The 15,398-nt window shown below is 41.7% G+C and overlaps 1 protein-coding gene and 1 non-coding gene across 2 annotated transcripts in view; one reads left to right on the top strand and one right to left on the bottom strand.

Moving 5' to 3' along the window:
* LOC110131408 (craniofacial development protein 1) overlaps positions 1 to 15,398 on the bottom strand; it is a 101,118-nt gene that overhangs the window by 42,429 nt on the left and 43,291 nt on the right. The window lies entirely within an intron of this gene.
* On the top strand, positions 2,165 to 2,271 carry LOC139030145 (U6 spliceosomal RNA). The gene has a single exon (XR_011482451.1). It is a non-coding gene; the product is annotated as a U6 spliceosomal RNA (small nuclear RNA).

Below are 15,398 nucleotides of genomic sequence, written 5' to 3'. Positions count from 1 at the left end.
GCAAACAGTGAGGAAGGGCAGATCTATCTAGTCATTGGCTCTCGGGGTGCTGGAGGTCCTCAGAGACAGGCAGCAGCAAGGACCCAAAGACACGTGCTATGCCTGCAATCCTGCTCCTGAGGCTTCCAGGGAAGATCACAGTCACACTGATCCCACAGATCTATGATTTCCAGACTCAGACCTGCTCTTAAAGCTGCTCAGAAGTCCTGGGGAGTGACTCTAGGGAGCTCCCCTTTCCCATTTCCCAGAGACTGTTCCAGCCACCACCATACTCCTTGAGTCCCTAACATCATCTCCTCTTTCCTGTTTTAAGAACAATCAAGTAGGAGCCCTCTTAATTTCCAGGCCATTCTCCCCATGTGGAGGCTCTATGCCTGTGTACTCTGAAAAGTGAAAGTGAAAGGGAAGTCGCTCAGTTACGTCAGACTCTTTGCGACCCCATGGACTGTAGCCCAGCAGGCTCCTCCATCCATGGGATTTCTCAGGCAAGAATACTGGAGTGGTAACCATTTCCTTCTCGAGATGATCTTCCTGACCCAGGGATGGAACCCGGGTCTCCCGCATTGTGGAGTCATTGGGGACCTCCACCAGGCGGTTTCAGAGGAGGAGTATGACAGTCCAAATGCAGTGGGAGAAAGCAGGGGCCAGGGTGTGTGAGGGATGCAGCAAGTGAGGGCAGACTCTTGGAGCAACCACAAGGGAAAGGCTACAATAGAAGGAGGGGGTGCACCTGAAGAAGTGAGACTGCTGGGGTGGTGGAACAGGACGGGTGGGATCCGAGCTCAAGGAGTGCACTGGTTCTGGAGCAGAAACTACCGGAGCACATGAGCGCTAAGCACAGAAAGCCCGTTGAGCGCGCCAAGCAGAAGCGCTCGCACAGGACGCGCTCCTTTCCTGACTATTTAAAGACAGGCTGAGTTAGCGCCAACACCGATCAGAAATAGACGGACACTGAGCTGCAAGAACTCAAAAACTCTACTCAGACAAAGTTGTAATGGCAACTAACAAACCAATGAAGACACGGAGTTCTAAACACGGCTAAATATGGGCCACAGGATGGGTCATGGGTGTGACCAGCTGCACCTCATGGCATGTCAACGTGGACAGGGGAGGGCGGTGGGGCCTGGAGAGGCCGGCTGACATGTTAACTGTGATGCATAAATCTGAATCTTACAACAGGAGGGTAAGTGCAGAAGGTACAAATCTTCACCCCCTCGGGGGCTTTGTCTGTATTGGCAGTTGATGCTGCGGTCTGCCGTAACCCCCTTGTGATGACTGGGAGGAGCTGGGAGGGCGCACGTGTACTCTGGTAGCTTCTATTCCAAAACTAATGCACTCCTTGGGCTGTAGATTCCACCCATCCTTTTCTACCTCCTCAGCATCTCACTTCTTTAGATACACCTCCTTCTTCTATTTTAGCTTTTCCCTTTGTAGTTGCTCCAAGAGTCTGCCCTCACTTGCTGCATCCCTCATACACCCTGGCTCCTGCCTTCTCCCACTGCATTTGGACTGTCTTACTCCTCCTCTGAAACCACCTGGTGGAGGTCCCCAGTGACTTCCTAGTTATCGAAGGCAAAAGAACTTGTTCTCTCTTTTGTTGTAGGTTTTGGGGATGTGGGAGTCCTGGATATTTTTGCTGGATTGAAACCATTATTTAGAGCTAAAAGTTTCAGAAATATAAGGGTCACCGAGAGAGTTCACCCAAAGCAAAGGATAGTAGGAGGCACAGAGAAATTTAAGATGCTTTTCAGTGTTCTATAACTAGAAGTAGCAGACCTGGACTTTGAAGCCAAGAAACTATGCTCCTGCTGGCTTACCCTCTCACTAAACTCCTATTTCTAGTCTTCTGTATTTTTTCTTTTAAAATAAGGTACTTCAGAGGCTTTCCCAGTAAGTACATACTGATCTTAGGGTTTAACAGCTACATTATATTCCATTGTGTAGATATACTATATTTCATTAGTCATATATTACTGGGTATTTAGGCTCTTTTCAGTTTTGCTATAGCAAAAAAAAGTTGTAATGCTTTCTCATAGAAAAAAAACTATCATTAGTCATATTTGGTGTAGTACTACAGAACAATATCCCAAATGATCCAAATAGCTATTAAAATACTCCTTTCTTAATAAGAAAAATAAGAAAACAATATAGGAGAAAAAAAAGAGTGCTCACTTCGGCAGCACATATACTAAAGCTGGAACGATACAGAGAAGATTAGCGTGGCCCCTGCACAAGGGTGACACGCAGATTCGTGAAGCCTTCCATATTTTTAAACAGATCACCAGCCCAGGCTGGATGCATGAGACAAGTGCTCGGGCCTGGTGCACTGGGAAGACTCAGAGGGATCGGGTAGAGAGGGAGGTGGGAGGGGGGAACGGGATGGGGAATACATGTAACTCCATGGCTGATTCATGTCAATGTATGACAAAAACCACTACAATACTGTAAAGTAATTAGCCTCCAACTAATAAAAATAAATGGAAAAATAATAATAATAATAAAAACAACAAACAAGAAAAAAAAAACAACAAAAAAAAGAAAAAATACTTCCTTTTCCAACTATGTATCTGTATAAGACCGGCTTTTTTGCACATAATTCAACCTAAGTAACATATTTTAAAACAGCTTGAATGGAGCAGCAGATCTGAGAATCCAGTTATCTTCTATTAAGATATGCATGTGTGCTTAGCTGTGTCCAACTTTTTGTGACCCCATGGACTACAGCCCACCAGGTTCCTCTGTCCATGGAATTTCCCAGGCAAGAATACCGGAGTGGGTTACCATTTCCTTCTCCAGGGGATCTTCCCAATCTAGTGATCAAACCTGTGTCTCTGGCATCTCCTGCAATGGCAGGTGGTTCTTTTTCACTGCGTCACCTGGGAAGTCAATCTTCTATTAAACCAGACATTAAAGAGAGAAAATCACAGCAGGACTCTAATTTTTTTTGGTAAACACAGTTATTTATATTATGTTAACATGTACTGAAGTTCATGATTGTTATTTGAAAATGAATTAATAAATATTTTAAAGCTGTTCTCAGTTTTAACTTTTTACACTATAAATGGCAGTTTTAAACCAGCTCAACAATTTTGAAGAGTGCTAAGAGGTCCTGAAAACAAAAAGTCTGAGAACTGCCAAGCTGGGTAAAATGCATACAAGCTTCTTTTCTCCAATGCAGGGGGGTGGGGTGGGGGGGGTGCGGGGCAGGAAGCCAGACTCTTATTACAGCGAATAATTCACACCACCGGCTCCAAAATAGCTAAGCTCTGCAGAGGCTGATATGCTATGAAGTGAATCAAGTGTGTTGAAGTTTTAGTCAGTCTGTGCATTTAATTCTGCCCACCTACTCCCCAACTCTTAGCAAAAAAAAAAAACACAACAAAACCATCAAATTACATACCTTGTGTTTGCCAAACCATGAAGCCAGTTTTGTTTTGTTTTGTTTTTTTTACACGCCTTTGCCACCTTTAAGGAGTTTCCCTGACCATCACCACCTCCACATTATACAAAGGCAAGTGGCTCAACTTCTATCAGATTCTCCTATCTTTTCTCCAGGGATACCAACCCTGAGCACATTTGGAGACATATTCAGGACTGTTAGAAATAACTGGTTTTGAATTCAGAATAAAATAACAACTACCTGTGGCCCAATAGGGATGTGCTTCATGGTCTCCTTGACCACGGTCAATTTCCTGAGGGCCAGAGTTTCATAAATACAACCTGAAGTTTTCAATGTTTGTTGATTGTGCTATCCAAGCCCACATTTGCACTGTTAATGGATACACTCCAACGAAAGATGAAAATGATCCACTAGATGAAAATGACAACTAGTTTTCTACTTGGTTGAATCTTGAATACTTTCTATCTTTTTAAATGCTGGTCTCCCAATAGAGCTTGGAATACCTGTCTTGTGACGTACCCACACATACTTCTTACCAAATCAAATAAAAAATGACTTCTGGAAGGATGTCCCTTCTGAAATTAAACACAAGGGTCCTTATACTACAAAACAGCTTTATTTCACAGATGTGGTGACTTTGGAGTAGAAGTCAGGGAGGGCTGGAAGTGACTCTAAAGAGAATGATGTATCTAATTAGTCAACCACTGACTGGGTGCTGAATCACATGGCTGGGTAGTGAATAGTTCCTTGGAGCCAAAGTAATGGGATAAATTCTAAATTCTGGCCTTAGATGAGTAAGAAAAGCTGTAGGGAAAACAGAGCAAAAAAAAAAAAAAAAAAACAAAGAAATCTATGGTACTGGCAGATCAAAGAAAGCATAAACCATTTTCCCCTTGAGATCAATTTACCCATGTAGAGCTATATCTACTTGTTAACTGTATCATAATACAAACAAATAATGTTGTGTTTAACTGGGGTCCATGTAACTCATATCAGTTGCCAAAGTGCATCAGGGCCTCCAGACTACTAGACTACCCTATTCAGACTTAAATAGAATTAGTTCATCTGTCATCTCATGTAGGAAAAAACACGCACCCACCCCCTCTCTTCTGGATATTCTCAGAGTGTTTTACTAGTTGCTTTCAGTTTCTATTTCTTTCAGTTGAGTTCAGTTTACAGCCTCTGCTCTGTCACTCGTCTTTAGCACACCGTCTATACACGTTATGTTATGTATATTGGTGCCCCTGACAGATACCAACCAATTCTGCCACCAGTGCAAAGCTGTGGGCCATATCACTTTTTCAGAAAGCTTCAGGAAGGGCAGTGGTGCTGGTGTGGAGGAGGGAAGCCTCCACCTAGCACAGTAACTGACTTAGAGTGGAACAGAGAATTAACCATCTCTCTTTTTGGGAGTCCGTGGGAACTCTTCACCAGCTAGTTCTTCTCTGAAGGTCCTACAAGTAGTCAAGAATTCTCAGTATACGTGTAATTTTTCTAGGAGGCAGGTCCATAATTTTCCTTAGATTTTCAAAAACCTCAAGGTCCAAGAACTTTATATTTAGGTGAAAACATCAAAGTGCACTCTAATAGTAAACAATTGTCTCCCCATTAGGTAACTGAATAAGTAATAGGGAAATGAAAATTAAAGCTATAGGAAAAGTTGCAATCTAATAGTAAACAAGGACATACTGTTTTACACCCATGAAAATGGCAATACTGAAGTGAGCCAATGCCAAGGACTGGAGCAATAGGAACTCTCACTTGCTGCTAGACTGATTCAACCACTTCGAAAACAAACTGACATTATCTTCTTTTTTTTTTTGACATCATCTTCTTAGGTTAACATTTAAACACATTCTAGACCCAGTCATTCTTATAGCAGTTTTCAAACTGTTGCTTTTAATCTAATGGATCATGAGTCAATTTAGTGGGTACAACCAGTATTTTAATAAAAGTAAAGGAATAAAATGTTATATTTTTACCTCATTACACACAAATAGTGCATTTTGTCTTATTATATTTCTTCCTACGGGGTCATGGTTAAAAACACTTCCTGAAACAGACCTGGGGTAACACCTACACGTGTGCATAAGCAAAGGTGGAGGGGAATGTTCAACTTGTTCATGTTAAGATGCACTTTGGGCTGTCCTTTCAAATATACCACTCCTTCCCCAATCTCCTTCCTAAAACCACTCATTAATTCAACAAATATTTATTAAGTGCCTGTTTCTAACATAAATTCTTCTGGGTGCTGCTGATACAGAGGTAAGTAAACCAAGAAAGCTGGGTTCCCACTGGTGGGGCTTATGACCTCAACATGTAAACATACACGGTCCTGACCACAATGACAATACCCAACCACCACCCAGTACTGAGAACTTTCATAGGTGAAATTCTGGGTTAAAGTCCTGTGACTTTCAGGTCCCCATAAACGCCTCCCAGAGTGATACTGCTATCAGAGTTTGTTACTTTGGGACAAGAAGAAGTCCAGCAGGAACTAAAAACTCCCATCTCAAAACAATGTTCAGTCAGATATTACAAAAATTTAGAAAGGGATAAGAACTGGGAAAGTTCAGAGAATGAAACATTTACAATACACAATAGAACTCCCAGGACATCTGTAGCCTCCATAAATATACCACGGAAAAAAAATCTGAACGCATGGCACGGGCATGTTTTCAACTAGGCTGGGCTCTTTCTGAATTTCTCATGTCAGTTTCCTCTGGTTTCCTTGTATTTGTTTTCAGAACTTTTGTTATTTTTTTTGCTCTTTTCCTTCTACTATTCTGCAATGTGCAGCTATGGCATGGATTGGAGTGACGGCTAAGAAAAACAAGCAAAAGAGCTTGTCTTGACCAATTCCCATAACTACAGGAAGTTATTTGTATAAGATGAAGAAACTCAGAAAAACCCAGGTATTCAATGAAGCTGTTCTTTCCCAGAGGTTCTTTTGCCACCATCAGACACTTGCTATTTCCTGGAGTGTATGGTCTATACATATTAGGTGATGATAGCCAAATGGGACAGTCCTGGGTCACCATTATATTCTCCTGTTTTTACCTGTCTGACCTACAGGCTTTAAGGCAAAAATGTCCTTTGCAGCAAAAAAGAAATCTCTCTACGATGGCTTTGTGTAGTCTGTGGTACAGCATCCTACTCTAGGTAGAGAGGTAGGGTCAGGCTGCAGCTCTAGGAGTGCTGATGCCAACACTGTGCTGAAAGGTCACTAAAGTAGAAATTAAAACACAGCTTTCCAATTTTTTAAAGAGTCAACCTCCTGCCTTCCTTCTAGGAAAAGCATCCTTATGTCCTGGATATTCCTGGACAAGCCCAACTTTTTTACTTTACTCCTTAATGTATAACTATATCTGACTTATTATTTTTTAAATTTTATTTATTCGCTGCACAGGGTCTCAGTTGTGGCATGCGGAATCTCATCTGCAGCATGTGGGATCTAGTTTGCCAACCAGGAATCAAACCTGGACCTTATGCATTGGGAGCATGGAGTCTTAGCCACTGGACCACCAGGGAGGACCTCCTTATTATTATTATTTTCAAAAATTTTGGCAAAGGCATTTATTTAGGGGAAAAAAACCACAAAGCTTATTTTACATATCGTAATGCCTTTAGGACTGTCCATGCTGTTGGCTTATTTTTTAATACCATTGTATGACTTTTCTGGTAAATAAAACTACAAAAGAAAAAAATTTTGTTGCAGCAGTTGTGCTGATTTTTGGTTTATAAAATATACTCACCAGAGCTCCAAAAAAAGCGTGACATGATCTCCAACACAAGCTATGAGCTGAGGTACCTTCCAGAAGCATACACTCTGCTCTTCATTACTATACCTATTAAGCAAACCTAAGTGAAGGATCTGTTCATGGATGGGAAAAGAATGACTTCACTGTGAAAATACAGTTCACTGTGTGCTCTTCTACTACTGACTATAAAGCTTCTGCCCCACAGGGTTGTTTTGCATAGAAGAGAGAATAAAGCTTTTTAGAAACAGTGGTGTTACATGGAGCCTGAGGCAAAGGAGTGGACCTCAGTGGCCACAGCGAGAGCACTGTGTTACTATGGCAGTGGCAGACCTTATGGCAATGGAGGGTCTCATGAGCAAAGTGTGGATCTGAAATCCACCTGCGTGCCTCTGATGACCCTGTGGTGAATGAGCTGAGAACACTAAAAGAGCCACCACAGGGAAACAGATGAAATGTTTGGCCATCATCCAGGAAGGAAGAAATGTTTGGTGTAATGCTCTTTACCTTATCATTAGAGTCAGATTTGGCCTTTTTTCTTTTAATGTTTATTTTCTTTAGAGAAAAACGTAAGTCAAAGAATGAGATGGAGAAGGAAATCTTTAAAATAGCAAAATGGCTTCATGCATGAAAGTATGAGCACAAACCCATTCTGTGGCCTCCTCTTGTGACGCTCACCTTCCCAATTGCTTACTAAATATTTATTGCTCATCTAATACATAATCTATGGGGAGCCTGAACAAATGCAGGAAGCTTTTTACCCACAAAGAAATGGTGTTTGGGCAGGATATTTGTATTCTGGCAACTATCCAGAACTGCTCAGCATTGACAAATGGGAAACTGATGTGAGTTTCTCATAGATCCTCATTCATTTGTTTAATAAATGTTCACTGACAAACCATTATGAACCAAGTACTAGACCAAGAAGAGTGAACAGATTTGATTCGTGCCCTCAGGGAATTAACCATCTAGTGAGGGAGAAGAAAGGTGAAAAAATAAAACAGACAACAAAATCTATGTACTTACAAGTTGAGGTAAGTTCTACAAAAGAAAAGAATCAGGGACTATGAGAGAGAAAGACAGTGGGAACCGAATTTATTGACGAGGTGTGTCCTGAGGTTCTTCTCCCCTCTAGATACAAGTATCTAAAATAAAATAATTTTTGAAAATTTATTACCTCAAGCACCTTTCTGCCAGAAGAAAAGATAAGGGCTTTATTAAATCATTTACATGTTTTAAATGGTAATTAATGTACAAGGCACAAAATTAAAATTGAAAATATGCCTTCCTTCCCTCTCCTATCTTCTAGTTACCAAATTCTGGCTCCTCTGAGACAAATATTGTTATTAGTTCCTTGAGTATCTTTCTAGAGATAATACTAAACTAAAATGTAGGACAAGGCCATTCCTCTGAATTTTTTTGTTTGTTTTGGAAAATATATTTATTTTTCATAAAAATGCTACTTTTACTAACATGTATGAGTTTATTCTAGAGAAGGGAATGGCTACCCACTCCAGTACTTTTGCCTAGAGAATTCCATGGACAGAGGAACCTGGCAGCCTACAGTCCATGGGGTCGCAAGAGCTGGACATGACTTAATGACTGATACTTTCACTTTCAATGAGTTCATTACTACCTGAATGATTTCTTAGCTTTAATTTCTAATACAAGAACAAATATCAAAAGTTCTTTGGGGTTCTCAGTGATTTGTATGCATGTAAAGAAGTCCTAAGACCAACCAGTTTGAGAACCACTAATCTAGGCATTTGTTTATTTATTTATTTATTTATTTTCATTTATTTTTATTAGTTGGAGGCTAATTACTTTACAATATTGTAGTGGGTTTTGTCATACATTGACATGAATTAGCCATGGATTTACATGTATTCCCCATCCTGATCCCCCCTCCCACCTCCCTCTCTACCCGATCCCTCTGAGTCTTCCCAGTGCACCAGGCCCCAGCACTTGTCTCATGCATCCAACCTGGGCTGGTGATCTGTTTCACTATAGATAATATACATGTTTCGATGCTGTTCTCTGGAAACATCCCACCCTCGCCTTCTCCCACAGAGTCCAAAAGTCTGTTGTGTACATCTGTGTCTGTTTTTCTGTTTTGCATATAGGGTTATCGTTACCATCTTTCTAAATTCCATATATATGTGTTAGTATGCTGTAATGTTCTTTATCTTTCTGGCTTACTTCACTCTGTATAATGGGCTCCAGTTTCATCCATCTCATTAGAACTGATTCAAATGAATTCTTTTTAATGGCTGAATAATATTCCATGGTGTATATGTACCACAGCTTCCTTATCCATTCGTCTGCTGATGGGCATCTAGGTTGCTTCCATGTCCTGTAATCTAGGCATTTATAAACGTACATCAGGACTTCCCTGGTGGTCCAGTGACCAAGAATCTGCCTTCCACTGCAGGGGATGCACGTTTGAGCCTTGGTCTAAGCCCACATGCCACAAGCAGATGCCAGCGTACTGCAAGAGGAGGTCCGCACACACTGCAACGAAGACTCTGTGCAGTCAAAATAAATTTCTTTAAAAATGTAAGTCAATTGTTCATTTTTAACCCTACTAAACCCTGGTCCACCTACTGCATTATTTTGGTAAAGGTTTTAGAGTATGTTCTGAGTAGATTGGCAACAAGATGGAAACCAAGTTACTTATCTGTAGCTACAATATGCTCTGGATTATTTGGCCTTCAACACATCACAAATTTCACCATGGTGACTGGCTAGTTGTTTTCCTACAGCACCTTAAACGTTTAATGTATTAGTAGGTGGAATTACTCAAAGCCCATAAAGAGTTTTCAGAAAGTAATTATATATATATGATAGCTGAAGCTGAATGGCAAAGTTAAACATATACTTGTGGTGACAGAATAATGAGAGAAGCTATTTTCAAAATCGAATAATGCAGTAATGGTGGAGTAGATTTTATGGTCTAACCCTCCCACAATCAGATAACAATGAGAAATTCTGGGTAAAACTGGAAAAACAAGTATTTAAAGGCACTAAAGAGCAACCAAAACCAGGCAGAAAACTGGAATGGAGTCAATCACCAGAAAAACGGACCCAGCTGACAGAGCCCAGTTACATACAGAGCTTTGCCTGCAGGCATGCACCAGTCCCTGTGGCACAGAGTGGCTACAACTCAAGTTGAAAACTGCATTTTCATGGCAGATCTGCCCAAGTCAAAATGCCAAGATAATACTCTACCTACTTCCAAAGTGGACTTTTCGGGTAGCTCAGCTGGTAAAGAATCCGCCTGCAATGCAGGAGACCCCAGTTCAACTCATGGGTAGGGAAGCTCCCCGAGAGAAGGGACAGGCTACCCACTCAGTATTCCTGGGCTTCCCAGGTGGCTCAGATGGCAGAGAATCCGCCTGTAATGTTGGAGACCTGGATTCGATATCTGGGTTTGGAAGATCCCCTGGAGGAGGGCATGGCAACCCACTCCAGTACTCTTTCCTGGAGAATCCCCATGGACAAAGAAGCCTGGCAAGCTATGGGGTCGCAGAGTTGGACATGACTGTGTGACTAACACACACACACACACACGCACATGTGCGTGCTCAAACTTCCAAAGAAGGAGCCAGCAGTAATATTCATCACAGAATTTTCTTCCCTCTATTATAAATAGAAAGATGTGTATGTGTTTTATGTCTGTGAACGAATAACTCAACACTGGGCGGGAGGCACACCTGCAAGCTCAAGACTGCGCCCAGGAGTGCTCACCAGTCTCGACAAAGTGTCAACTGACACTCTGCCAAAGGGTCCAGATCATGGGACTTTCCGGCTCTCTAAGGAAGCAATGTATAGCTGCCTATAAATTTTAGATTTTAGACCTATTAGGAAAGATGTTTTGCTTAGAGAAAAATGAAAATAATTAGAAACAGGAGAGCTTTTCAAAACAACGTTTACACAGTGAGCATTAAAAAAATCTCTTTAGCTCAGGCACAGAATACTGGCTTCTTTTCGTTTGTGACCCTCTATCCAGCCTAAACTTGCTGTGTAACTGATCATGTGTAACAACTGATCATGAACAAAAGAGGCAGTTTGAACTCCAGCAGAAAAAATATACTTGCTCCTCCTAAGACTGTTTTGATTAGAACCCTGACTTCCTCTACACAATTCACCCATTCTGGCTGTAATAACCACTTCTATTTGAGGCGAAAACTGTTTTTATCAGATTTCTAAATATGAAGAAGCCTCTAAAAACACACTGTTTATCAGAAAGCAAAATAATAAATAAACTAAATGTCTCTATAGGGAAATGGTTTTATAGATTATAGAACATTCAAAATAGAACACTATGCAGCCACTAAGAGAAATATCAAATAATCTATATGCACAACACGATATGTGTTAGTGTGTATATTTTTGTATTTTTAAGCAAAAATGACACATTTCAAGAAAACAGGTTTGGATGACTTCATGTAACTAAAATCAACTGTTACACATGCAGAAAAATCCCAAGCACAGGTAAGTACATAAAGATAACTAAATGCTTAGGAAAAGGTCTAGAATAGAGCTGTTCAATTGAAATATAATGGAAACCACAAATAAGAGTCACAAATATAATACTTTATAGTATCCATATTAAAAAATGTAAAGGTGAAGTGAATTTTAATTATCTATTGTATTTAACCCAATATATTAAAAATGTTACCACTTCAATAACAAAATGGATACAAAAACTGAGATGTTTGCTTATTTTTTTTCTAACTGTTCCAAATTTAGTGTGTATTTTACACTTACAAAATATCTCAATTTAGAGTAGCCACATTTTAATGCTCAGCATTAAATGCTAAGCATCAAATATGCTTAATGAAGACTGTACTGAACAGAGGAGGTCTAGGAAAAAAAAAAAACAAATTATTAACTTTCATTTTGTTTTCTATATATTTCTGCACTGTTTGGACTTTTTAAGCAACAGTTTAAATTGTTTTTACTTTCATGATACTTAAAAAGGTGATTGTTTAAATATAATCAAGACAGATTAAAAAACCTAAACACACACACCAGAACGATGAGGCAAAGAAAGGAGAAACCATCTCAACCTTAGGATAGGGAAACTTCTTAGGAAACAAAAAGCACTAACCATTAAAAAAAAAAAGATAAATAAACCAAACTTGAACAAAATTTTAAATTTCTGCTCATCAGAACATACCATAGGACTTCTGGTGGTCCAGTGGTTAAGAATCTGCCTGCCAATGCAGGGGACACGGGTTCAGTCTCTGGTCAGGGAAGATCCCACATGCTGTGGGCAACTAGGCCCGTGCGCCACAGCTGCTGAGCCCAAGCGCTACTGAGCCTGCAAGCTCAAAAGCCTGTGCTCTGCAACAAGGGAAGCCACCACAACGAGACACCCATGCACCACAACTAGAGAGAAGCCCCTGCTCGCCACAACGAGAGAAAAAGCCCTCGTAAAGCAAAGACCCAGCACAACCAAAAATAAACAAATGAATTAAAACACACACACACACACACACCATAATGGCCAAGTGGTAAAGAATTCACCTGTCAATGAAGGGACACAGGTTCAGTCCCTGGTTGGAGAAGAGTCCACAAACTGTGGAACAACTAAGCCCATGTGCCCCAACTACCGAAGCCTTCGTGCCCTGGAGCCTGTACTCTACAAGAAGAGCCGCTGCGATGAGAAGCCTGAGACCCGCACCTAAAGAGCAGCCCCCACTGTCCACACCTAGAGGAAGCCCCCACTGTCCGCACCTAGAGAGCAGCCCCCACTGTCCACACCTAGAGGAAGCCCCCACTGTCCGCACCTAGAGAGCAGCGCCCACTGTCCACACCTAGAGCAGCGCCCACTGTCTGCACCTAGAGAAAGCCTCCACTATCTGCACCTCGAGAAAGCCCCCACTGTCTGCACGTAAAGAAAGCCCCCACTGTCTGCACCTAGAGAAAGCCCCCACTGTCTGCACCTAGAGAAAGCCCCCACTGTCTGCACCTAGAGAAAGCCCCCACTGTCTGCACCGAGACAGCAGCCCCCACTGTCTGCACCTAGAGAAGCCCCCACTGTCTGCACCTAGAGCAGCCCTCACCGTCTGCACCTAGAGAAAGCCCCTACTGTCTGCACCTAGAGAAGCCCTCACTGTCTGCACCTAGAGCAGCCCCCACTGTCTGCACCTAGAGCAGCCCCCACTGTCTGCACCTAGAGCAGCCCCCACTGTCTGCACCTAGAGAAGCCCCCACTGTCTGCACCTAGAGAAGCCCTCACTGTCTGCACCTAGAGAGAAGCCCCCACTGTCTGCACCTAGAGAAGCCCTCACTGTCTGCACCTAGAGCAGCCCTCACTGTCTGCACCTAGAGCAGCCCTCACTGTCTGCACCTAGAGAAAGCCCCCACTGTCTGCACCTAGAGAAGCCCTCACTGTCTGCACCTAGAGAAAGCCCCCACTGTCTGCACCTAGAGAAAGCCCCCACTGTCTGCACCTAGAGAAAGCCCCCACTGTCTGCACCTAGAGCAGCCCTCACTGTCTGCACCTAGAGCAGCCCTCACTGCACCTAGAGAAAGCCCCCACTGTCTGCACCGAGACAGCACCCCCACTGTCTGCACCTAGAGAAAATCCCCACTGTCTGCACCTAGAGAAAGCCCCCACTGTCTGCACTGAGACAGCAGCCCCCACTGTCTGCACCTAGAGAAAGCCCCCACTGTCTGCACCTAGGGAAAGCCCCCACTGTCTGCACCGAGACAGCAGCCCCAGCCCCCACTGTCTGCACCTAGAGAGCAGCCCCCACTGTCTGAAACCTAGAAAGCAGCCCCCACTGTCTGCACACCCCACTGTCTGCACCTAGAGAAAGCCCACTCACAGCAACAAAGACCCAGTGCAACCAAAAATAACAAATATAATTATGAGCTAAAAAAAACATATACAGAAATACTCAGTAATAGCATTTAATCTGACAAAGTACACATATACAGAATATATTAAGAACTCCTACAATTCAACAAACTGATGAACAACTGAATAAAAAACTGGAGGATACATTTCACAAAAGAAGGCATACAAATGGCCAATAAGCACATGAAAAGATGTCATTATTATTACTAGGCTTCAGAGCAATGCAAATGAAAACCCACACCTACCAAAATAAAAAAGACTGACAAAACCAAACGTGGACCAGGATATGGACCAAGTGGAACTCTCACACATGCTGGCAAGAATATAAAATAATGCACTCACTTTAGAGAACTGTTTGGCAGTCTGTTTTTCACATTAAATACACACCTACCCTATGACCTAGCAATCCTATTCCTAGGTATTTATTTACCCAAGAGAAATAAAAACATATGTCTTCAAAAAGAAACAACCCAGACACCCATCAACAGGATGGATAAACTGACATACTCTCATACAACGGAAATAAATGAATATGACACAGTAACATGGGTGAGTCTAAAAAACATTATGCTGAGTAAAAAAAGCCACGAACAAGAGTTACACAACATATGACTGATATACATCAAACTTTGGAATAGGAAAACTACCATATCGTAATGAATGGTTGCCTGGGGCAGAAGGTGCCAGGGGAGGTGGGGAAGAGAACCACCTGAGAAAAGGCATGAGGAAGCTTTCTGGGGAGATGGAGTCATACCACACAGACCTCATTTCAGGAGGGGCTCATGGATATATACAATTGTTGTAACTCAATGAATTGAACACTAAGGCTCCTGTGATAACTAACCTATACTCTGTTAAGAAAGTCAAATTCTGTGGGGAACCAAAAAGCACTCAACAGATGCTGTTTAATACATCTTCTGAGTAGATGAAGACTCAGAAAATAACGAAGCTTAGAATAAGGGGATTGTCACTAAAATGCTCTCCACCATTCTTGAGTTCACATGAAATGTAATGAAAGGATACTAACCACAACTAAAATGATATCCTTATCTCTCTACAATCTTGCCTTATTTATATCTCACCCCTTTCTAGCATATTCTCAATATATAGCTACCGGAAGGTATCTAGCTGAAATAACAAAAAAAGAAAAAAAAAAAAGATGGCAAAGAAGAGAAAAACTAAGTATGAGAGAAGATACAGAAAGATCTTCCTGTGTTCAAGTACAATCTAGTCAATTTAGTTTCAAAGGAGGAAAAACATGAAGCCATTAAATATGCTCTCAACTGAAAGTCAGAGGAATCATTCAAGAAGTCTTTTCCCACTGGCCATACCCGGTTCATTCAGTTCTATTTTTTTCCCTTGCAGTAAG

Source organism: Odocoileus virginianus, chromosome 20, assembly GCF_023699985.2.
Source record: "Odocoileus virginianus isolate 20LAN1187 ecotype Illinois chromosome 20, Ovbor_1.2, whole genome shotgun sequence".
Classification (NCBI taxonomy): domain Eukaryota; kingdom Metazoa; phylum Chordata; class Mammalia; order Artiodactyla; family Cervidae; genus Odocoileus; species Odocoileus virginianus.
This window is presented reverse-complemented; position numbering and strand designations above follow the sequence as displayed.